The following is a 26,431-nucleotide window of genomic DNA, read 5'->3' as shown; positions in this document are numbered from 1 at the left end:
AGCGTGAGTTTGAGGCCAGCTTGGGCTATGCATTCAAAAGGGCCAAAGAGAAGGCTTATGGATAAGGGTTCTTGCTGCTCTTGGAGGGAACTTGGGTTCAATTCCCAGCACCCACATGATACCTCATGACTGTCTAACTCTAGTTCCAGGGGATCTGATTCCCTCTCTGGGTACTAGGCACCCATGCAGGTAAAACACCCAACACATAAAATAGACTAAGAGAGAATGAAATAGAGTTAAATACAATCAACTATCAAAACCATTGCCTCTTTCTTTGTCTAACAACAGTGGCCATGATGGGCAACTCTGCAGGTCACAGCCCTGCTAGAGAGAGCAAAGAAAAGGCTCAAGAAAGCCTTAGACCTAAATCTCACGCTTTTCGACCAGCGATACTATGGGTGAACAAGCATCTACAGTGTAATACAGTAAAAGAACAGTGCATGTAAACCTGAAACCTTGTAAGGCTCTGGAAGCCAAAGTTTGTGAGTCAATTTAGAGAGGGTGCTTCATTTTTTCCCTCAGTGGGAGAGGATAGGAAATAAGTGAAATGTAAATATGACCCCCCCCCCAAAGAACCAAGTAGAAAAAAGCTACTAGATGCTTCAATGAGATTCAACCAGTCTACTTCATTAAGAGGAATAGAAGCTAGGAAAAGAGATCTGGAGCATGCCCACTGGCTGCGGCGTGTTTTATGTGAGGTTGTGAGGTGACTGGGTTCACCATAATGAAATAAGCCTGCACTTTGTTTTTTATTTACATATGAGCAAGAACAAGAAGAATGGAAGCTATGCGTGCTTGCTTGACTTATTTATTTATTCTGTGTAGCCCCGGTGGTCCTGGAATTTGCTCTGTAGAGCAGGCTGACCTCAGACTCTGAGATCTACTTGCCTCTGCCTCCTGAGTCCTGGGATTAAATGCAGGAGCCACCAAGCCCAGTAAAAACTTTGAATTTGAATGTATCTTTTCCTCATTGGTTAATTTTCTTAAACCCTTAAATCATAGTAAATAAATCCAGTAATGTTTTTGAGGCATATTTGTACCTATCTATGAAAGCTTTTGTTTCTTAAAATGACTCCAAGGAATATTGGTTACATACATTCTTAAAATATTCATTTATTAATTCTATTTCTGTGTATAAGTGTATAGCCCTGTGTGTGTTTGTGTACCGTGTGTGTGCAGAGCCTGTGGAGTGCAGAAGAGAGGATGGTAGGTCCCCTAGGACTGTATTTACAGACAGTTGTTAGCTGTCATCTGGGTGCTGTGAATCAAACTTGGGTCTTCTGGAAGAGCAACCAATGCTCTTAATTGCTAAGTCACCTCTCTAGGCCCCTGGTTTTATAATTTTTAATTAAAATGATTGAATTTTATTTTATGAGTATGAGTGTTACTACTCTACATGTATATATGCATGTTCACCTCATATATCCCTGGTGCCTGTGGACTGAGAAGAGGGCATTCAATTCCCTGGAACTGGAGATAACACATAGTTGTGAGTCTCCCTTCATCAAGAGCAACAACTAATCCTAACGGCTGATTTATGTTTCCAGCCAATCTGAGTACATAATTCTAAGGTATAATAATTTACATATATGTGAAATCTTATGCTTAGATTATGGAAGTTAACACACCAATCATCCTGACCACTGTTTCAGAATTAAAGGTTTCAGTATGGAGAATTTTATCAGGGCCACTATATTATTCAACTCTGCTTAACCTCACACTGACTTGATGCTGTGTTTGGGTGATTATATCCCACGTACCTCTGTGGTAAAAAGTTGGTATGTATCACTGTCCTGTTGAAAGCACTGTGGACCTGTGTAAGGTGAGACCTTGGGTAAGGCCTTTGGATCCCTGGTGTTATGTCCTTGCAAGGGATTATGGAATCCCCCTAGTCCCCTCTTCCTCCATCCTGGACCACAGTGTGATTCCTTGTACTTCATATACTTGCTGTGGTGTGCTGCCCTCCCCAGGGGCTTGAGGATTCATGTTGCCCCCCAGCTTTGGGCTGGAACCTCTGTGAACCATAATAAACATCTCTTTGCAAAATAATAATGGCATGGATTGTATTATTGTAAGATGAAGTTGAATGACAGACTTGTTTATAGAATTTTTTTCATCACAGAAGTAACTGGGGAGACCATAGAAATCAAGAGTTTATGACCTAGTTGCTATCTCTCCACAGATATTAGCCTTTGGGGAATGAGGAGGAACATTGGTAGGTAGCCTTCTGAGTCCCTGGGTGAAGTGTTTGGAAATGACTTTATCCATTTTGGCGTCATGTTTCCAGTTGTTTCTCTTGAGGTTTCTACTGCTTAGCACACTCCACCCTCTTCAGCTGTTTAGTAGGACTCCCAGCAGGGGCACTGCAGGGAGCTTTCAGATCTTAAGATTCATACTTAAGTGGTATCATAGGGCTGACAGCATCTCAGTTCTCAGCCTCTTTGGTGTGTTCATGACCATTTGTTAGATCATTCAGCCTGTGATCATGAAATGAGACCCAACACATCTCTCTTTGTAACTGTACATGCATTCTACTGACTCTACTCTTCTGGAGATCTGAAGCCGGAACATGGTTGCAGTGGTCCTAGCTCAACTACAAAGGAAAAGAGCCTAGTCAGAAGTGGGGGCTTTAGACTGAGGCTTCTGGGTATTGAGGTGCATAAGTCAGAAAAGCGGAGGAAATGTCAGCTTTCAGACGAGGCTCCTCAGTTAGAGGGTTCTTATAGGATTCTCTCCTAGCAGATGACACTGGAGATATCTTGAGTATTGGCATGGAGAAGACTACTAACCATGTGTGTGCTTTGTGAAGATAAGTCACAATGGGAGATGCTCAGTTTCTAAGTCATATTTGCAACTATGTCGTTGAACATTGAGATAATGAAATGTAGAGGCTGCAATGCACATATTTTTTTCCAGGAATATCAGTCATCAAAACCATTAAATTATACCACCTATACTATCCAGTAATACTAACATTTAACAGTACACTTAAAATAATAAGACATTTGATCACAAAGGATAAAACCAGTGCATCTATGATGGCATTTCCATGTAACTGTGGGAGTATTTTGTTGTCCTTGTTGTTTTGAGACAAAATCTTGTTACTTAACCTAGGCTAATCTCAAAATCCATATGTAGCTGGGGCTGGCCTTAAAACTTGAGGCTCTTTAAAAAATACTGCCAAACTACCTTCTGGAATGCTATGACATGCATTTGCTTCGAGAGTGTGGACAGGTCTGCGCTCAGTGGGTACCAGTGTTATGAATGTCTTTCCAAGTTAGGTTTAGAATAAGATTTTTCCCCACTGTTGGTAGAAGCAGTTTTTCTTTGCACTGATGTACTGTTCTTTGATTCCTTCAGTGGTTTCCTTAGAATATTTCAACAAATTTACTTGAAAGATCTAATCTTCTTTTGATCAGAGATCAGCGAATTAGGCAGCCTGTCTAAAAATTAGAAAGCCAGGAGCAGAACACAGGAAGTTTGTTTTGTGGGCCTCAAAGGAATGATGACTTTAGCGGCAGAACAGCCAGCCATTGGGCATTCAGCTACTTTCCTCATGGAGTTAGAACACAGAGTCCATTAGCATGGAGGTGAGCGACATGGGCTCCTCCTCGAATGCTTTCTTTCACTTCCTATTCAGTTCTGAATACTAGTTCTCAAAGTTGAACTTGATGGTGTGGCACCTGAGATTGGCCACCGCGTCCCTGTTTGATCAGGTCTACTGCAGTTAATAGCAGAGCTTACATACCTAGAAAATGGAGTTTACAGATTTTAACTGGCTTTGTTTGTTTTGTTTTGTTTTTACTTCTGGTAGCTTTCTAAACATTTGTACTTAGATCTGGATACTTTCTTCATGGTGTGAGTTTCCTGCCATGTGATTCCCAGTTTAGCTTTTGCAGTTTTGAGCCTGTTACCATTTTACATGAAGTCCTTATGGAACTAGGACTACCAGCTTTTTGGCCATCAGTTGTATATTTTTATATTTCCTTGTTGATTTGTTTAAATGACTTTTTTTTTTTTTAAAGCATAGAACTTCCACATTATTTCTTCAGGTCTAATCCAATATTCCTTGTAAATTCTTCTGGATTTTTAAAAGCCTTGGTTACGATCTTGACGATAATTACAGTTAATTGATATATAATTTGTTTCTGGTCTATCATGTCATTCACTATTCCTAACACTCTAGGGAGTGGTTGCTTGTTCTGCAAATGTGGAAACCCTGGCACATGGAAGTTAGGAGGTTTGGCTAAAATATGAGAAAATAAAGCTGGCATTTGAACCTTGTGGTCCCATTCCTATGCCATTTGCCACTGTCCCACACTTATGCAGAGTAGTGCATTTAAAAGGTGCCTTAAGTATAAAAGTTATCAATGGAGAGCATCATGGAAAATACCAGATACATTCAATATTTTCTTAAAATTTAGTTTAATCAAATAAATAATATTGATTCCTTCTATATTACTCAGTGATTATGTTCATCTGGTGATGAATCCGATACTCTGGAATCAAATTTTTCTATTATTATAGATGTAGGCCAACATTTTGGAATAGTATTTTTTCCTAACCATACATAGCTGAAAGTATGTTTCAGAGTCTTTGCACATATGGGCAAGGCTGTATTAAATAATGAAAAGGTAGTTTTAAATATAAAGTTTGATAGTGTTGTAGCTACTCTTGTCAGGATGGTCCCAATTAGAGTCTCTATTGCTGTGATAAAACATCATGACCCAAGTCAGCTTGAAGGGGAGGGAAAGGGTTTATTTTTTCTTACAGTTCGTAGTCCGTCACTCAGGGAATTTAGGATAGGTACTAATGCAATGACACATGCGGAGGTCCTGGACAAATGCCAGTTACTGGCTTCCTCTTATTTGTGTTTAGTTTGCTTTCTTCACATGCTCAGGCCCACCAGCCTAGGGGTGGCACCAGCCACTGTGGGTTGGACGCTCTTACCTCAATCACTAATTAAGAAAAGGAACCACAGGCTTGCCCACAGGTTATTTTCTCAATTGAAGTTCCCTCTTCCCAAACGAATCTAGCCTATTTCAAGGTGACATAAAACTTGCCAACACAGGGATTATTTCAACTTAGTACACTAGGTGTAATAGATTGCAGATTTACTGTTTATGGTCTTCATTCAGTGCCTAAGAAAGTGAATGTAACTGGAAGACAGTTATCTTACTATATGATGTCACAAAACAATAAATATGATTGTGTCAGTGTATGTGGACTTTTAGAGAAACATTTAAATTCTGTTTACATATATGTACATTTCTCATTTGCTCAATTTTTCCAGCAGAAAATGCCCTTCTAAACTTAGCTGAACATCATATACCTTTTATTTATTCAAGAGCTATCAGAATATCAGAATACCTTCAAACTCATCTCTGGTGTGTAAATTCAAGGCAGGACCATTCGCCTCCAAAACAAAGAATTAAAATGACACGGTAGCAGAGTCAGAGACAGCAGAATCTTACTTTGGTGATTCGAGGTCTTTTGACTGGAAAGAATCCCACATGAGGATTTGGTCATGAGAAAGGTTGGGAGCAGTGTCCAGGTCTAGGCAAGCTTTTGACTCCTTCTTCAGGGGTGAAATGTGGCCCTGAGTGATGCCTTGAATGCTGGCTTCAGGAGAGCTCAACTCTGAAAGCAATCTCTGTAAAACAGGCTGATCTATGGTGTGGTTTAAGTAAGTGAGAAGAAAATAGATGTCTTACTCTAGAGGGTAAGTCAGCGGCTTATGCCTGGCTGTTCGTCCGAGTGAATTTGTGAGCCTTTGAAAAGTATATTTCCTTCTCTAGACTGTGGCTCAGCACCCGGCTGCACTGCCAAGAAGCTGTGTTAATGGATGTTCAGGTTTGGATACTGGATACTGGTCGGAAAAGAGGCCCCTGCCTTGCTGTCTTTCCACTGTATTCTCCACAAGGGAGATTTGGAGAATGAATATTTTTTCCATCAATTGAATTTCAAAATGGCTTTGTCTCCTTTTCCATAAAGCATGCACATGGAAACATGGTAGTTTTCTGTATCTCCTTTTAACTTTAGGATGTACTAACTGTTCTTTCATCTAATGTATTTTAGTTTCCATATGGAAACATATATGCCTTTGTTGTCTTTAAACAAAAAAACAGTCACCTTCTTCATCAGAGAATTGGCAATAGGAATGGAGACAGCATAAATACTTAGCTGGCAAATTGCTCTGTTGCTGCTTTCCATCTTGTCATTAATGTTCCTTCTTCCTGTGGCCTTGTCAGGTGCTGTACTAAACACTCAACATACTCTTCCATGAATCTTCTTGAAAGCTCTACTGGAGAGCTATTTCATAGCCCTGATTTTACAGATTAGGGAACTGAGAATGTCAGGCTTTTGAATACCTGGTCCAGGACACTCAGTTTAAATCGGTAGGGTAGAGATGTGAGCTGGGTTTGTACTACAGCCTCAGAGCATTTTAAAAAGGCTACATTGTTGTCTTAGTTTGCTATTGCTATCAACTTGATGCAGATTTAAGTCATTTGAGGGAGATCATTTGGAGAATTGTCCACATCAGATTAGCCTGTGGCCATGTCTCCAAGGATTTGTCTTGATTAGTGATTGGTGCAGGAGGACCTAGCCCACTATGGGCAGTTCCAACCCTACACAATGGTCCTGGGCTGTATATAATGCTAGCTGATCAGAGAATCAAAGAGCCAGTAAGCAGCATTCCTCTGGTGCTTTCTGCTTTTGTTCCCTAGAGGGGAGCTTTTGTTTGGCTTCTCTTGATGATGGACTAAAACCTGTAAGCTAAAAGGAACCTTTACCTCCCTAGTAGGTGTTTTTTGTTTTGTTTTATTTGTTTTTTGTTTTTTTGTTTTGTTTTGTTTTGTTTCGTTTTGTTTTTGGTCATGATGTGCATCATGACAACAGAAAAACAAATATAAGACATGTATAAACTTTCACCTGGGATTCTGCAGATCTCATTTACGGGTTTGAGGCAAAGGTAAAAGTAATTGGGTTTCTAAAGAGCATTTACTAGATATCATGGTGATAAATATTAACCTATCATTGCCAATATTATTTTCCTTGACTTTTGGTGGCCAGTGCAAATGCATAGTGTACTTTCAGAGAAACTTACAGCTAAGGTCAAAACTTTTCTCTGGGCAGACTTATGAAATAGAGTGCGGTTGCCTCCTGCCACAGTTGGTCTGTGGGTCACCTTGTATTTTTAGCATCTCCTCAGTGAGCAGCATGCTGCGATTTTCTTGGTTTTCTTTCTCTTCCTTTTTTTTTTTTTTGGTGAAATACTACAGTCATTGAAAGTATCTTCCCTGGGTGAGGGAGGGTCCTCAGCTGGACTTCAACTCACAGCTCCTTGTTTTAAAAGGCCATCATGCATCTAAGGTAGGTCTGTGTGTGTGTGTGTGTGTGTGTGCGTGTGTGTGTGTTTTCTCTCTGGTCCCTGTCTTTGTCCTCGTCCCCGAGAAGTCTATTTAAACATGAGGCAGCCGTGTTTTGAATGCACCACACTGATCACTCTGTTTGCCCAAGTCCCCGAGGAGTCCAATGAAACATGGCAGGACAGTGTTTAGCACCCATTGCACTGTTTACCCAAGTCCCCAAGGAGTCCAATGAAACATGGTAGGACAGTGTTTAGCACCCATTGCATTGATGCTGTACGTACTTTCTATCTCTGCTGTCAATCATTGCTGCTGCAACCCAGGCCACACAGGCCTCCTACTCATCAGCATGATGCTCATTTATCTGTTGCTTACCTTGTTCCTCTTTTCACAATTTAAGGTTGTCCATGCAAAATTACTAATGAGTAATTAAAAATGTATTAATGCATTCATTTTTATCAAAAGGCAATATATTTCAATAATACATGTCTTAGTGAAAATAGATATCTGTTACTCTAACAGTGATTGCAATATATTATTTAATATATATGTCACTATATTATGAGATGTAATATAATTATATAGTCATATTATAAGTAGATATTTCTTATATTTAATGCAATCTTTCTATATTTCATAACCATATTATGTAGCTGGAAAGTTAGATGGAAGGTAGAAGTAAAAGTCTTGGTTAGGTCTTATCAGTACATATAAAATACAGAAAAATGTTGTAAGGTGCAGAATATAGGATGTATATTTACATTGATTTTTTTTTCTATATAAAATATTTTTGCCTCGTTGTTGTGATTGCAACATGTTTTTATTTTGATTGCTTCTCAAAATTTAGTGATTAAAAATTTAAGCTTGCAAACATCTAATTCATCATACTGCTGTAATAGAACAGTTAGGGAAGATAATAGGAAATAGCTGGAGTCGGTTTTAAAGCAGAGAATTACACTCACATTGTAGCTCAATAGATACATACCTTTGCTTCCTGTTGTCTGACTAAAGACAGTGTAAACACATTGGATGCATTTGCAATGAAGTTAAAGACCTCGCCCGACTAACTTACCTTCGGGCAGACCTCAAGGCTAACTGCTCAATGCTTTTAGTTTGTATAAGAGTTGGCTCCAAGTTACTTAACAGCAGCATCTCCTTCAGTTGGAGGAGTGTTACCATCACTCCAGTAGAGTTTCAGAAATTGTGCCTCATCTTACTTGGATGTTGCACAATTTTCACAGATAAAGACAATGACATGCTGTGAAACAATACTGTAAATGTAAGTGTCATACCTGCGGGCATTATTATCGAATTGGCAAAATGCTTTGGCCCTTGATCTTAACCTTTTGCAGTGTTCCTTGCATCTCTGTTAGGGTGTTGAATGCATGCTGGGCTTGGGATTTACTTTAGCCAGTAGGCTAGTGGAAGTGATGGTGTGCCTGTTTCTAGGCCCCCAAAGATTCCATCACTTCTATTTCCTTTCAAAACTCTACCACGGCCATGAAAGAACAAGGCCAGGCTGGCCTGATACCAGCTGAACATCCAGGTGGAGCAGAATCATGTTTATCCATTTAAGGTCAGCCTTAACAGAGGAGCCACCAGCCAGCTGACCAACAATCATCTAAGAGGACCTGGTGCAGGCGAGCAAAGTCAGCAGCATGTGCCTCATTGAGGATGCTTGAGTGAACCCTGCTGGAACCTGAGATGACACCCATCTGTTGTGGCTTTTTCCATTTGGTCTTTAAACAAACTCAGTAAAACCATCCAACTGAAGATAATATTTTATTTTGAAAGTCATAATTATTGATGTTCAAAAGCCTTGAACTAGTTCTTCATTCCCAACAACTCACAACTATTACTTGTTGTTGGGAACTGTAGAGGTTGAATATTTTTTCTATGTTGAATTGCTTTAAGTATCATAGTGAGGGAAGGCAGTACATGTTTGTTTTTATTTTTTATTTTTTAATTTTTTTTCATGTTTGTTTTTAAATAGACATAACATTTATAATTTGAATGAAAGAGCCTGGCTGTTTCATAGCATTTGAAGGAATTGTTCTCTCTATATATAATAAAAGAACACAACTTAGATTTCTGACCTTATGTAGAATGAGTTGTAAAGATGTTTCCTGGTATTGAAAACATATAAAGTAAAAGGTCAAATTAATACTAAATGTAATTTTAAATGTATTACTGAGCTGAAAAGACACCAAGGGAAATATTTGGAGGCCAAATATAAAAAAATGAGCAGTCCAGAGAAAAAGTCAGAGAATTTTGTATTGAGTGAGCTTTCCTGACACAACTCTGGAAATGTTCTCAAAGTCACAGGTTATAAAGAAAGAATGTTTCCCCTACAGAGGAACCTAAGTAAAGTTTAAGGAACAGAGCAGAAATCAACACACTATAAGTGGGCATAAATATATCTATGATCACAAGAAACATCAATGTAGTATGCTTTTGGTTCAATGACAAAGGTTGTTACACTGAATGAAGAAAAATCACTGTAATGTGGCGCTCACAAGTTCAGTGCCTGAAATGTAAGTTCTCAAGTGGTGAAAAGAAAAAAGAAAAAAATTACTAGCGTCTCAGTCAAAGACGGAAAAAAACATTCCTAGAGACTTAAAAAAGGACTACAGCTTGAAAAGGGATTTATATATTCTAAGAGAGACAAAAGTCTGTATTTTATGTGCTCCAAAGTATAGTTTAGAAATTTTAGAATGGAGTTAAAATTAATTGAATTAGAAGGTAAAAGTTAACAAATGAAGCTTACAGCACATTTGAACATGATTATCTTTTTCATTGATCAACCAGTATCAGCCAGCATGTTGAGGATTTGAGCCACAGCTTGTAGATGTAACCACTTTGTGCTATATCATACAACTCCATTGTTGAGTACACAAAGTCTTGAATATTATTTTTAAAAACTAAGTACATACTTTCCACATAGGTAATGCGGATGCTGCAGTTGTACCAAGAAAAGTTTTTAAAAATGATATGATAGAGAATTACATTGAATAAAATTTAGTATAAAACCTCTCCTATCATCACGAGAGACCCAGAATACCATTAACCCCTTCGTCTTCTCCCATCCTGCTGACAAGAGTGTAATAGTGAAGAACACAGACAGGGGAAATGGTGGGGAGGAGAGACAGACAAGAACATAAGGATGGAATTCCAACACAGGTCATAGGTACCAAACTCAGAAAACACTGGGAAGGAAATGGGAAAAGGGATCACACTAGGAGGGAAGATTCTGGGGTATGGTTTGGCCAGACCAGCAATTGATTTTACTAGCCTTACAAATGCAGACCTCCTGATGAGAGGACATAGAGAAGGAAGGGAAAGAGAATTCTTGGCACTTGGATGGTGTTAATCCAGAATGTTCTCTAACAGCCCGTGAGCTAAAGGCTTTCTGCCCAGATTGGTGCAATGTGGAGAAGCAGGGCCTAGTGGGTCTTGGGTACTGTCCTGAAAAGGGAACTGTGAGACCCTAGCCTCTCCTTCCCTCTACTTTTTTGCTTTTTGAGTGCCAGGAGGTGTGGACAGCTTGTGCTCTACACACTACACAAATTAACTTCCCCATGCAAAAGCAAGAGAGGCTTCAGGCCCCGGGGGAGAACCTCTCCATTGTAAACCCAAACTTTCCCCTCTGTTAAGCGAATTAGCTCAGATATTTATTATTATATCGGAGGCCTGACTAACAGGCAGTAAAGTAGAAAAGGGTGGAGCTAATTTTAAGATTCTGTAAAACAAGACAGCCACAGCTTTTCTTGCAGCTGAGCAGTAGACCTGAACACTCACCAACCTCTTGACATTTTCTACATGGACAGAAATGTGAGCCTTTAAACTATACATTTTGTCAAATGGCCAACATTGCAGACTGAACAAGAGTAGCACCTTATAGATCTAGTCATTATAATGGAGTTATGAAGTTTCATACAAATCAATGAAAATAATTTCCTACCTTGAAAAGCAGTTGAAAAATAGGGAAAAATAGTGTTTACACTCTAAACAAAATTAAATACAAACACTTGAGGATGGGAAAAGAGTTCTTTTATCAGGAATTCAGAGGGAAACAATGAAAAGGGTTAAAAAAAAAATCATGTGTAGACCTCAGTAAATTAATGAAAGAAAAATATGAAATCATACCAGCAATGAAAATCTATGGTGGACCCAGGAAGAATAGATTGAAATTCTATGAGAGGTATCAAGGAAACAGGGACCCACTGCACATTACAAATTACAGACACATAATAAATCACAAATTAAAAAGAGGGATGAAAGACTAATATTTGTATTGTTTGACTCTGAAGAAGAAAAAACAATTATGGAAGTAGTATTTGAAACTATAACAACCCCCCCAAACACCCTAGAAGTAGAAAAAAATAAACCCCACATTTTGCCTGAAAAATTAGTCTGCTACTATCAATTTACATATTTAACCCATTTTAATGATAAATACTCAAGGACTATCTAGTTTATGATCAAGCCATCTTTGAAGGCAAAACAGAGAACAGGATCATATTTACCCATATTTGAGGCACGGCAGCCATGGTACGAATCTGTGACCATCATTCTCAGGGAAAGGTAGGACACTGATTCGAGCCAAATGCCAAATATAAGGTCTCAGAAAGCAGTGTTTAGCAGACAAGAGTCTGGTGCATGTTATGGCTGCTTTTGAGGCGGCCAACCAGTTGTGAGCTAAATTCACTTGATGCCTGGAGAAACTTCAGTTAAGGGCTTGATGAAGAGTTTTTAAAAAAATAAATGAATATGCCACGATTCAAAGGCCGTGATGAAACATCCCAACTAAAACCATCAGACAGGAGACAAGAGGAAAGGAAAGAAAATTGTACAATTATAGAAATAAGTGAGGCCAGAGCACTCTGGGAGTGTTCACAACAACAGCAAGAGTAATGATTCTAAGCACTTCCGTGTATCAGGCACTGTTTGGAGCGCCTCATAAAAGTGCTTACCTTCTCACAATTGTGGGGTGCAAATGCTGCTATTAATTGTGTTACAGAGAAAAGACTGGAACTCAGAGAGATGGCATAGTAAGAGCCTGAAGTCGGCAGGAAGTGGGAGGGGAAAAGAAGTTGACCTGTAAATATTTGCTTGTACCCATAAATCATGGAGCCCAGTGACCAAAATGTCCTAGGATTGTCCTGACTCCAAATATTATCTTATTGGATTTTATCTTGACATGCAATAATGATCCATCCTATTAAAAGGAAACCATATTCCAAGAGAACAATTGTTTCTTAAACAGAAAACACAGGATATTTTGTTAGTATTAAAGCCTTTAAAATTGTGTATCTGTACAACTTGAAATAGGAGTAGTTTTAGTCTATATTTTTTAACTTGTGTGAGAGTGTGAGCACATGTGACGATGTCTGTAAGCATGCATGCAGAAGCCAGGGGACAATTAGTTACAGTTACTTCTCTCCTTCCTCCTCTCTGGATTTTGGGGGTCAAAGTTGGGTATCAGGCCCTTGCAATGGCTTTACTCACTGAACTGTACTGCTGCCCCTAAACCTCTTTAGATTTTTTACTTTTTTCCCCTCTTTTTCTGGAAGGGTAAAAGGGAGAAAATAGCTTTTAAGGAGAATAAAGTGTAGGTTTTGGGAGTCTTTTTTTCTGTTGTAGTTACATACAGATCTTTGGAAAAGTTGTATAATATTAATCTTTTAGGTTCCAGTACCAGAAATCCCTTGAATGGGATCTGAGAGAAAGAGCCTAAGACATCTTCCCTGGAAATAGCACCGTAGTGGTGTTCAAAATGTATTATGCAAAAGTAACAGTAGAATTTTAATAAAGATATGTTCCCCATTCCTTTTAAATGTATTGTTATTTACTTGTGATTAAAATATTCTTTATCTAGGTCAGCATATCATAATCTAAGATTTCCCAAATTAATGATCTTGTACTTTCTCAAGGTATTTCCCAGGTAAAGAATAGTTTCTAAGAAGCCAAATAAAAAGGAGATTGAAACTGAGTTTCAGGCAACATCAAGCCATGCCCTTACCCCCTGACAGGGCTATTGTTCTGATTATTTTCACTAACTGTGATCATTGAAACAACTAGAAGGTTTGATTCTTTGCTGTGGCATGAAAAGAGGAAGCGCTCATTAATTCTGTGCAGAGACGGTTTCCCACACAGTCACCATAATGCACCACAGCCTTCATGTTCCAAAGCTGGAAACCTGAGAAGGAGCCGTAGTCCTCCTGCCAGCAACAGATGGTTACTGTTTAAATGAGGGTAAACGCTGCCTCTCATCTGTGAAGTGACTTTAGGTTGTAGGTGGGGGTGAGGGGATGGGTCTGGAGGGTTAGAGCCAGGGAATGAGCGAGTAGCAAGATGAAGCCTAGGGGAAGAAGTAAGCCAAGGGTCTTGCTTTGTTTGTTCTTGTGCGCTCCCTTAATCACAGTCACATGGCAGGTTGTATTTTTCTGTCTCCTCCTCCACCTCATGGGAAGGGGGAGGGATGAATAGAGGAGGGTAAGACACACTGTTGAAATGTGTTGTGTGTTGGCATCTAGCAAGTGCATTTTGCTGTGGGATAAGTTTGTGGCTTGTTTTCTGCTTGCTTGAATAGAGCCTTTCCAAGTTTGCCAAGCATACAGTTAATGCGGTCAAGGGATTTATTATGAAACGTTCTAAGTCTTGGCATGGAGCTAATTGCATATAACAAGAAGCGTGTTAGAGGCCTGGGCCTGAGAAGCAACACATGCAGGAAGCATTCTTTTTTCTGGTGCTGATGAAAGAGGTTTTGTGTGGAGGAATGTCTGCATGTCTGCACTTATTGCTAATGAGGTAGCCCCCACCTCAAAGCGTGTTTCTGAGTTACTTGTTAAAATAATTGTGGAGTTTTTTTTTTCTCTTTCCCTTTTGTATTTTTTTGTCAGTGACTGGCAGATGAAGAATGGAAATATACCAACTACTTCTAATCCTCTAACTACTATAAATACTGTATGGTGTACACACACACACACACACACACGACCAAATTATGATCTAGAATGATTCTTATAGAAAGATGAATACAATGGTTGGAAAAGTTGTAGTATTTGTCTTGGGTTGATATAATAAATACATGGGGTAGTTTGAAGAATAGAAATTTATTTTCTTATAGTTCCGGAGGACAGAAGGCCAAGATCAGGATGCAACCCAGCTGGGTTATGCTGAGGGCTGCCTTTGTGTTGTTTGTAGATGGCCACCCTATCCCTGTGGGCTCACATGGTAGAAAAAGACGGAGGATGGTCTACAGTGGTTACTCTTAAAGAAGGGCGCTAACTCTGTCCTTAGGGCCCCATTCTCAGGATCTCACCGAAAACCTAAGCACTTGTGAAAGGCTCCTTCTACAAGTGTCCTCCCCTAATGGGAAGGACTCTAGTTCCCGTTAGAGCAGAGGTTAAATAAAAGGGCCAAGTTGTGTCTTCTTAAACCCAGTGCATGCTGCTAAATCTTTTTATTCATTTCACAATTAATCTGGTTGAATAATTGATAACTTTTCCTGTACTGGTATTTTTGTGTCCGAGTTCTCCTAAGTCTGTTAGGATATTCAATATATACATTGCGTTGTGTAGGAGCTTAGTGCTCTGTTGAATGTTTGGAACTCAGAATGCTTTCAGCACTTTCCGAGCCTATACACAGCTCCTCACTCCTGTGCGTAGAGCAAGACAGAAGGGCCTAGTTTAATGCGATGCCTATATGCTTGTTTGGAATGCAGTTTCTGCTGATAGCATGCTTGGATTCTGATAATAATAGCTCGTTAACAAGGTCCATTAAGGAAATAAATGCATAGTTTCAATGATGTCGTCTCAGTTCAGTAATTTTCCTGTGTACTTAAATAGTAACCAGGAAAGGAGAGAGTTAGTAAGGTGACTTCCACCATGTGGTTAACACGGGTATTTCTGTTACTCGTGGTTTTGCAATAGCAATAATCCTGCACTTAAGACTGAACAGCAGTGGCCACAAATTTCATTCCTGGCGCGGCACAAAGGAAATGTTGGGATGAGAGTGTGCAGTATTTGAGGGGCGCAAAGGCAACATTAAAAACCAGAGTGGCTGAGGGGGCCACTTTTGTGTCCTCTACACCATCACAGTAGACTCATTGACATGCCAGGCTGCCCGCATCAGGTAGCACTGACATCAGAAGCCAGGGAGTGGCCCAGAGCAGGGTGGCCAGAAGCCTGATACTTTTCAGAAGAAGTGTTTGTTTGCTTGCTTGCTCCTTCGTTTTCTTTTTATTTACTCCAGGTCTCCTGTGTTGGGGGCACTATGACACACACCATAGAAGAGAGAAAGGGGGAGGGGAGAGTAAGGAGGGGTAGGGGCAAAGAGAGAGTGGGTAGGGGCAGGAGGTGGGGATGGTAATTGCTATAGTCAATACTTAAGTTTTGATTTACTCAATATTAAAATGAGTCTTCCCCCATGTTTGTAGTCCGTAGGAATGAAGATACTAACCTGCCAATGGTCCTTATTTGAATCAACAGTAATATTGGAGAAAGTCACATACCAAGGGTAGTGACTTGAGGTTTTGTTCAGATCTGAATAAGGATTAGTATACAAGGATTACATAAACTTCTAAACTGGCATAATAGTTTCATGTCCTTGTAGACTGTCACTGCCTGTGAGAAGGTGATCTGGGTCCCAGTGCCTGCATAATTGGAGTTTCCACCTCAGCACAACCAAATCTAAATTTATAAGAGTAACATAATTTCGATACATGTTGAAGTTAGGGAAATGTAAATACCAGGTTTGGCTTGTAGTTATAGTTATGTGGTGTGAGGTCTTACCTTTTCTCATAGTATTTATTGAGCATAAGGATTTATCATTATATACCAGGGACTATCTTAGCTGCTGAGTATAAAAAACCATAATGAAAGTCATAAGTACTATTTAAGTAAATCTGACAGCCCCATGAAGCAGGATTTGTATTAGTGGGGAAAGAAGACATTGGCTTTCAACCACTCCATGAAAGGCTCACAAGGTTTAGTCAGAGGCATAGGCAGGAAATAGTTTAGATTATTTTCTTGTTCTATAAACTTTTGAATAGATAAATTGCTAGAGATAGGCCATTGAAGGCCCAAATGATTCAGTAGCTCCCTAATACAGCTGTGGATGCTTTGGTTCATTCTGTTGTCCGTATGTAAATAGACTTTGTCTTTAAGTTTGTAGTTCAGTTTGTGTGGTTTTCTATTCTAAGCCTTGCTTTCTTCATCTGAAAAGGGAGGTATTAATCATGCAAAGTAAGATGACATGGATACTAAAGCCAGCGTTATGATTTCCAAAAGTTTATCATTAGTGATTAGAAGAACAAATTAATTTTTTGATTTGTTATTGCTAATTTAATAAAAGAAAAACATAGCAATGAGATTCATGCTTAAAACAAAATTCTTTCTCTCTAATGAGTCTAAAGCATGAAGGTCTAAAAGAGAAAAAGTAATGTCATCATGTCCAGACTGAAAAAATATTTTTCCTTTCTTAAAAGAGGAACATTTGCAAATGGATCATTCTTTTGGCTCCAGACTTTGCGCTGAGTTTACACCAACCCCTGAGTTTACAGGCTCTCTGTCCAGAGTGATTTTCATCCTTAATGAGGTTTCAGCCCAATACCCTTTAAGTGGCAGTGCAGGAAACGTGTGAGATGTGGAGGCTTGACCACACTGTGTATGGGCTTCCTACCAATAAATCAGTGTGCTACTTGAGAAACATGGCGCCTTTTAGTTCTGTTGTATTGTGATTTCCTAAACTCAAGAACCATATTTCAGTATGACCCTGAGAAAGAGTCGAGTCTTCTATAAACAGAAATTAAAATTGGATTTCTCTAATCAGAGAAAAGAAATGTGCTTTATTCAGGCCTCAGGAAATTGGTTCACTTGTTTTATAGCTGGAGTCTCACTTCAGGAAAAATTCCTTGGTGCCTTTCCATTCTTGTAAAATGGTGCTATGAGAAGCAGCAGTGGCAGCAGAAGGCACAGGGTACATGGGAGGCACTACAGGAAGCAGTGTGGTGGGAGAGCCCACCGCCATGTCGCCATCAGAGCTGGGTGACAGAAATGTGCCACTCAAGGCAAATAGCTCACAGTTGTTGTCCTTGGCCATTCCCGAGCACCTCCTGATAATGTAGTTATTGAAACTGAATTTGGAAATGGTAATGTTGTTCTCGTATTTCATCTTAAAACTGTGCTGCCAGGTCCCACCTAGGAGGGATCGCAGACGTTCATAAGCAGGGCACTGCTGGTATTTTAGAAACCCCATAAGAAGGACCATGAAATGAAACCATGTAGAAGCCAAAACAACCCAGTCTGCATTTTCCTTTCCTGATTCTCAGTGAGATGTTATGTAAAAAATAGCCCTGGCCCCACATTCTCCTCACCAATGCTCAGGTGGCACTCCGTGTGTGTGTGTGTGTGTGTGTGTGTGTGTGTGTGTGTGTGTGTGTGTGTGGCATCACCCTGGTCTCTGTGACCTTGGCAACTCCGCAGGGGTTAACAGTTTCACATAGATTAACTTCTGTTGGCTGGGAAACAGTTTTCCAATGTACTGGCACAGACCAGCTTTTTTTTTTTTTTTCAATAGTAAGCATTTATAACCTGTTCCTCCACTCTATTTCCCTCAACAAACAATTATTATGGCAGACAATACCATGAGGAGTTGGGAGTGAGAAGTGAGTGAGCCTTGTTATGATTCTATGTTGGAATTTCAATAGCTTCAGTAACCCTGGTCCTGGTCAACTTGAGCTCTTGTTTTTTTAAGTATTGATTCTCCTAAGAGTTTCCTTTGGACAATACTTGATTTACATATTGTCCCTAGTGAAACAGTTTAATAGTCTTCATAAAAATAAACAGGCATTTTTAAAACTTTTAAATCCTCAGTCTAATTTTTAACTATCTTTAATCCAACATGGTAACCTTGTTCATCAGCTTCTGAGAGAACCAACTCTCTGCACTAATATTGTTTATTTTTGTCCTTTTTATATTCTCATGCCCTTAAAGTAGCTGTGTACACAAAGTATGCTTCTTTGATAACTTGGAATTTTTAAAAAAATGATAAAAATAATTTCCTCCTACAATGTCTCCAAGTACTGCAGAAAAGTTTTTCTCCAGGTACTATGATACAGAGTATTAACAGCAGAAAAGAAAACAGTTAAAATGAATATCCCAAGTTCTTGAAGGCACCTTCTCTTCTCCTTCGCAAAGCTTGGTAATATCATGTTCAACATTTAACATAAACTTGTATCACAAGATTCCCCTTTTTCTGCTTGGTTTTACAGTCATACATCTAGTCTGAAGTTGAAAATGTCTTTGTTCTTGAAAGAAAAATACCCCACGTTGCTTAGATTGATGATACTTTAAGACATGTTTATTCAAAGATGGCAGCTGAGGGGTGCACAGGCCAAATGCTTCACATTAGAGATCATTGTGTCTATACAACAGAGGCAGGCAGTGAGCTGTTTATATAGCTGCCTTCAATTTTCTTTGATTTATAATCTATGAGAGAATTTAAATGCTTGGTCTGTAGTTTTTAAACAAATATGAAGATTTCAGACAAACATACTCATTCTAAAAACCAATTCATGAAGATCTAGTCTCCTACAAGTCAGCTCTGTTATTAAATTATATGTTCAGAATCTTTCAGGAGTTGATCCATGGGGATATTGAATCAAGTAAAATCATTTTAATTACTGAAGTCGTAGACACAATCCATTGGTTAAATCTATATACGTCTGCTTCAGAGCAATCTTTAAGCTGTCCTATGAGTATTCCAAAATGTACAAAATTAACTGCAGCATGCGTTTTATTGTTAAAGTGTTATAGCAGAACAGAAATCTCACAAGGCTAGGAAATGAACTGTGGCTGTTTGTGGGATGTTCAGACAAAGCTGCTGATTGACACTTGAATTGCATCTTTTAGGGACCCAAATATATTTTCAAAATATATATATATATATATTTGTCTATGTCCACTGGTGTAACTTCTCAGATGGGAGGGACTAGCAATCCTCTAGCAAGGATAGCAGTTACAGAGTTCCTTCATCTAGAGGTCTCCTTTACATTCAGTCATGCAGTCATAGTTAACAGCTCTTTGGGGATTTATAAAAATATCTGTTATTTCTAATTCGGTGGATAAAAATGAATAGTACCTTTTTCTTGCTGTTTATAAAGTGTTTATAAATGTTAAATCTCTTAGTGCTTTGTTGAAGATGATGTAATTTATTAAATTACTAAGAGAAAATTGTGAATGTGTAGTCCGTGAGTTCCCACTATGTTTGGTAATTGAATCAAGGCTCGGCTATCAGAATATTTGATACAGAATATCTGTTCTTCTCCAGAAGGAATATTGTGAAAATGGGATTTTAAATCTCACACTTGGAAGCTGATTTTATGTATCTAGTCCCTTGATGTCCTGAGTTTGTTCTATTCAAATGTGAAAGCTGAACATTAGCTCTATTTGGACTATGACTTTTCTTCAAGAAATCCTTGTATACATTCCTTGACTCTACTCCCTCATTAGAAACTTCTCAAGTTCAAAATTGCTTCACGAAGTAAATTTTCAAATACAGGCTTCTCATGAATTCATGTTAAAATCCTAAGTGGAAAAGGTATTTTTAAAACTATGATAATAAAACTTTTTGTGGATTTTAAAGCTCTTTACAGGAGCTGTTCTTTTCCCTTTTGCATATACTGAAAATTATGGCCATAAGCACTTTGTAGAAAATTGATGACTTTTAAGAACATTATAATATTCTAAGTAACAATTAGTTGACCACACTAAAACCATATTGTGATGTGAACAGTTGTATGCTGAATGAAGCAAAACGGGGTGCATACAGCGCATCGATTTTAAAGATGACCTGGAGTATGTTTTTATGTATGGTAGGCAGTGTCTGTGGGAGCCTACCTCAGTACCTTTGTCTAGTCACAAATCTTGAAGTCTTAGAGGGAAACCTGAGACATTTAACCTGAGGAGCTGTGCAAACTTACACACCAGCCAGTCACAGTGGGTCTCAGGTCTTATCATAGCTCTCTGAAGCTTGCAGATTGGAAGCAGTACCCATTGCCCGAGGCACCACTGGGCTCTGCTGCTGGCTCATCGCCATGATAGAGGCATTGATTGGATTTTGTCCCAGATGTTTCAGCTCATGTAAAGTGATTGTAGCTGTTTCAGGTGCTCCCAGTTGTAAGTTAATGGTAGTAAGATCTGTTTCTGTGTGGTCCGGGACATTTAAAGTCACTGTAGATAATGTGGTATCTTTGAAGACAAATAGGAGTTTTAGCTGGTAAGGTGGTGTTCTTATGTCTTCCAGCCACTGAGAAAACTTTTATAACTGTCAGTTTTTACAGCATATTTAAAGACATTAACATACACATTCTTCATATGATGCTTTTTACAAAGCACACTATTTTGTGATTAACTGTTTTGGAAATCATTTCTATAGATGTTTAGGACATCAAGTTAAGGAAACACATGTTTCCTCTCCTCCTCTCTACTTGATAGTCTATTTCTGGATTTTGATAAAGATAAGTGGTAGTTGCTCACCTAACAAATCCTGGTATCAAGTCTTAGTGGAGGAATTAATGTATGAAAGAAAAGACACATTTTAATGCTGTTGATAATTCCTGGCAGCCTATTTCCTGGAAGACCTAAGGGTATTTAAACTTGCCCTTTTGGTCTAGGAGGTTTTCATACTTTAAACACTTTTTTTTTAACATCAAGATCTTTCAAAACTACTTCCTAGACCTCCCAGCATATGCAAATGGAATCATTCATTTTCCCCAATTAGCTTCCTCTCCCAGATTTCCTAATTTGAAATTTCAGTGCAATATTCTGAAATGGTAAATAGTTTTCTGAGGCAGCTGCGAGAATGTACTATCTCACCCACTCAGTGTGATAGAAGCGTCAAAATCGAAGTGTCATCAAAATTGTGTGCCTTCCATGGTCCCTGAGACAGTTCATCCCTAGCCTTTCCTGGCTGCTAGGGACTGTTAGCGTCTTTCTCGTGTCTCATTATTCCATCCAGTTCTGAGTATTCAACCTTCCCCTGTTCTCATTTCAATAGACATAGGATGGCATTCAGGATCCACCTAGAAAATCCTATAAATAATATTTCTGTTGCTACATCTTTAACCTATTCACCTTTTAAAGCTCGTAAATATAGCTTTAAAAATAAGGTTAAACTTACAGAACCCAGGGTCAAGGTCTTTGTAGGTAAGATGCTGTAACAGTTTGTACACGATATCAGTTAGATTGGCTCAAATAATCGTTTGAGGTTTGAGATTTCTTTAAATTTTATCAGAATATAATAACTGAAGATAAAATGATAATATGAACATAAATATCTCTGTTCTCTTACTAACTCACTCTTGTAAATATTATGTGACATTCTATTCAAGGTGGTTTGTAGAGAGACTGAAGTTCATCTGAATGGTAAACCCTGCCCCTAGCATGTGAAAAGCCCTGAAATGGACCAAAATAAAAATATAGCATATTGGAGATATAATCAAAGGGGAGACCCATGATTTGTTATGTGCGTTTACAAGGTTTTTTTTTTCATTAGAAATGTGAGGTTTTTCTAATTAAACTCATGGAGAAGGGAGAACCTTATTATAGTCTATCTCCTATTAAGCAAACTATCAATCATTGTCCTTTGGAACTGAGAATTTCTTACTGGAATTCAAATGCACACGTGTTCTTCCTCTGTTCCGTGCTAACCCCCACAAGCACGGTACAGGCAGTGTTCACGTGTTCTTCCTCTGTTCCGTGCTAGCCCCCACAAGCACGGTACAGGCAGTGTTTCAGGTACATTTTTTGTTCTCTGTACTGGCCAGAATTGTTCTTGGAACGGCTGCTGTATATTGGAGATGATCACAGGTGGTCGCTTCTGCATTCCCGGTGTGAAGAGGAACTCGGGAAAGGAGGAGAAAGGCCAGGGTGTGAACAACCTGAAAATTCTAATCTTCAGACACATTACATAAACAAGATTGGAATGAAAACAGTGTTGCTTTTTTAATTTAGAAATCTGTAACCCATCCAATCATAACATTCCACGCCAAGGGCTGCGCACGTTTAGAAAGACAGCTCAGTGCAGTGCTCCAGGGCCCCGAATCTGCTTCAGGGCTGGCTTTGTGTCTAGCTTGAACTTAAGACGTCAGTTGGCTGGCTTGTATGTTTTTATATTGGACCCAGTAACATGGAAAGAGAGGACAAAACAACCAGTGAAAATTAGAATGGCTGCAATGCCGTAGAACCTGGTACATATTAGCTGGATGCTCAGTTCTTTATTTATAAATGGAAAATTGTAAAGGTTTAACTCTTCATATATGTAATGCCAAGGTAATAGATATTTCATATATGTAGAGGACCTGATTATGATGCCGTCACATGTTTTCAATGGTTAGGGTCAACTAAATACAACAGAAACGTGATAAAAGCAAGATGTCTTCGAAGAGAGAAGTTAACAAAAACAATGCAAAATGAGAACGGACTCCTAAACTAGTTGTATGAATTCATACAATATTTGGGAAGCATTGAAACCACATGATTTGCATAGTAAGAACATCAGGTGATGTGATATTTGACTATTTTTTGGAGGAAGGAAAAAATCTTATGAAAATCTTGGGCACTAACATACCTTACAAAGTAGTGTATGTTTCTTGGGAGATTAAAAATATGCTCCTGGCCTACTTGCCTCTGGAATCAGATTTTATTTTCTATCAACAGAGCTAAAAAAGGTAAAGACAAAATGTCCCTGAGACCTAAAATAACCTTTAAAAATATCCCAAGAGTTTCAGTTTTCTATGAAACTTTACTTTGTATATCTCAGTACAAAGTAGACTGAGAGCCCAGTGGCCTTGGGCAGGTGACTGCTTAGATCCACGGATGTCAATACTCTGGGTAGGAGCCTCAGCTGTGGGGTGAAAGGCAGAAGAGCTTGATCCTGAGCATAAGAGAAAGCAAGTGTTGTCAGCGAGGACACCCATTCTTTGGGCCTCAGCATTCATCTAATTGTTCTCAGCTAGCAGTGTCATATATGGAAGGCAGTTGGCTTTTAGTTTTTGTTTTATTAAAATAGATTCTTCTCTCATACAGTGCATCTCAACCACTGTACTCCTCAGCTTCTCTACACCTCTTTTCTCCTCCAGAAGGAAAAATTTCCTTTTCTTTCAGAAAAGCTCAGTCCTCCAAACGACAACGAAACAAAACAAAGCAAGATACAATAAGACAAGGCAAAATCCCTCAGACTGAAGCTGGACAGGGAAAAACCCAAGAGGAGGCAAGAAGTCTCGAGAGCAGGCAAAGGAGTCCCACGAAACAGCCAGGTAACAGATCTATCATACATGGAGAGGACCTGGTGCCAACCCATGGAGGCCCCTCGCTTGCTATTTCAGTAACTAAGCTGGTGTGAGCACTGCTTAGTTGCTTCAGTGGGTCATTTTCTTATGGTGCCCTCCTTTAGGGGGGGTTATTTTTAAGTACGTTTTATGAACCATACTTTAAAGTTTATTGCTTTTGAAAATTAGCTCTTTACTCTGGATACAGTACTTCATGTACCAGCAGGTCTTCCTTCATGCTTGGATCTTTGAAGGAATTGAGCTACCATACCACATGGCCATTTTTTTTTTTTTTTTTTTTTTTTTTTTTTTTTTTTTGTGAGTGAATTCGCAGGCAGCATGCAGAGAAGGACTTGAAGCCTGAGAACATATTTGGCAGGACTGAGAGATGCTCCCTATATTCCTGAGCAACTATTCAAATTCCATGGAATTATAGTCAGCTCTCTCCAAAAGTTGTCCATAATGACAGAAATAGAAATTAAAACAGCATTGAAATGTCCCTTGGTCACATCTATAAGATATATCAGATATATACAACTGGATTCAAAATATGTCAAAAGAGGAAATATGTTCCTCTTAAAAAATGCTTTAGAAGACATTTCAATAGCTCCTGGCAAAACAGAGAGACTTTGTGCGGTCTGAGACCTAGGATGTCCGTGTCTCCATGTCTATGTCTGTCATGAAGGATCTCTCTTGCATGTATTGAAGGACACTTGGACAGGGGTATTCAATTTTCCCTCTCTTACTGTATATTTATATCTGAAGCAGCTGTGGGCATATAAAGCATCATGGATGCATGCCTGAGCTCTTTTTCTGCTTTACTTTGACTGTAGAATGTTGGAGGATTTTGCAGATTGTGTGTTTTCAGGAAGCAATTAATGTTGAAAATGAATATAAATACGGCAGCCAGTGAGAACACATTTTGTCTCTGTGTACATTTTTGTCACATGGTGAAATTAGAAATACTATACACCTATTCTTGCCAACATGGTGGTATTTATTAAGAATTTTTGGAGCCACAAGATCTAATAATATCTCTTATGTGTAGGCCTTCATTCATATTAAACCATAATTTGGGTGCCAATACTGTGATCCTTGGTGCTGGAGAGGGGAGTACTAAGAAAGTATATGGTATTTAGTGATGGCATTTAGGTAATAACCAAAACATTGAATTCCCAACAAAAAGATCCGAACATGAAAAGTAGACCACAAAGAGAAAATATTATTTTCTAAAACTTTCTGAACATTTTTGTTTGAAATATTAATGACAGTAAAATGTAGTCAATTCTGTTTGCAAAAGAGCAGACACATTTAATCCTCAAGTGACAGTAAAGAGCTCTGTTGTAATTTGCATCCCTTTGGATACATTTCAGTTCATATTTAATATTTGGTGGGAAGGAATGAAGTTTATTAATCATGATATCCTGATAATCTTGCTTGCAGAGATCTACTGTACACAGCATTTCAGCGGAGCAATAGTTAAGAGTAACTCGAGTTTCTTTTATTTTTTAATTCCCCATTTTCAATGTAAGTCTACAGACTACTGAATCTACTCTCTGTTTTCAATGTATGATTGAGGCTCCCTGAGTGCAGGGGATTGATCTTTTCATTTCAACAGGGCGTAGAGTAGTAAATTCTTGGCACATGGTAGAACTATAAATTCAGAAAGTATGTGTTGAAAGGATAAATAGATACATAAAGGATCAAACCTTTGACAGTGTTGATTTCTCACAGCTTGTTAGTGTCTCTGTGGCATTACAGGATCGTATCTTCTGGAAAGTCAAGTATCACATTAGAGAATATGAGACGCTACTGCATTTTTGTTTATTTGTTTGTTTGTTTCTCCTATCTACCCCCTAGAATGCTCTAGGACACAGGACTATGGACTGATGGATCTCTGAATTTTAAGTCGAGCTCCATTTGCCACTGACATGACCTTCCTTTGCAATATCTCAGTGGTCGTTAGATTCCTCAGTGAATTTAGGACCCATCTGCATGCAGTGGAGTGGGTTGTCAGTACCTACCTCAATGTCTGGTTCTTCTTATTTCTGTTTGGTTTTGTTCTTCCTGCTAGTCTTTTTTTCATAATCTTGCCAACTGTTTCAAAAATCCTTATGAAAACCTTACAAGGGCAAATCCCTTCTCTCCAAACAGGCTTGTTTTATCCAGCTCAACTGAAATCTCATACAACTATTGTTGTAAGCACATCTTAAGTGATTTTGCATATTGTTTAAGAGAAATAGATAACTTCACATGAACATTATTTTCCATGAATTTCTTTTTTTTACTAATCTGTTAGAAACATTAATATTAACTTGTCACATATCTTATGGAAATATAGCCTTCATATCAAGGAAACACAGAAGTCAGAGATGCATATTCTGTATAATAATCTTTTACATTTGTTAATCCCCTCTGCCTTGCATAATCATCATGTATCATGTATGATAACCGTCTGACAGTGACGATGTGCTTGGAAGTGGCTGGGGTGCCTGGGAACTTCCAGAACATCGAACAGCACGGCTCATGGCCTTAGAGTTTCAGAGAAATTGTGCCAAGGGTGATGATTTCAAAAACCATCCCCACCTCCAGCTTGTACCTTCAGTTAAACTTAATACTTTAAGAAGTGGAAAATAGCCAAGCCGTGGTGGCACACGCTTTTAATCCCAGCCCTCAGGATGCAGAGGCAGGCAGATCTCTGTGAGTTCAAATCCACCATGGTCTACCG

The 26,431-nt window shown here is 38.8% G+C and overlaps 1 protein-coding gene across 7 annotated transcripts in view; it reads left to right on the top strand.

Annotated features, from left to right (window-relative positions):
* Bmpr1b (bone morphogenetic protein receptor type 1B) overlaps positions 1–26,431 on the top strand; it is a 341,025-nt gene that overhangs the window by 102,721 nt on the left and 211,873 nt on the right. Inside the window, exon 3 of one of the 7 annotated variants that reach the window (XM_031375670.1) lies at positions 23,540–23,691. The exons of the other annotated variants lie outside the window; for them this stretch is intronic. The gene's annotated coding sequence lies outside the window, so the exon portion shown is untranslated. The remainder of the gene's footprint in view (positions 1–23,539; positions 23,692–26,431) is intronic. 7 annotated transcript variants of the gene reach the window in all.

Source organism: Mastomys coucha, unplaced genomic scaffold (genome assembly GCF_008632895.1).
Source record: "Mastomys coucha isolate ucsf_1 unplaced genomic scaffold, UCSF_Mcou_1 pScaffold16, whole genome shotgun sequence".
Lineage (NCBI taxonomy): Eukaryota > Metazoa > Chordata > Mammalia > Rodentia > Muridae > Mastomys > Mastomys coucha.
The sequence above is the reverse complement of the archived record's forward strand: the minus strand, read 5'-3'. Positions and strand labels throughout refer to the sequence as shown.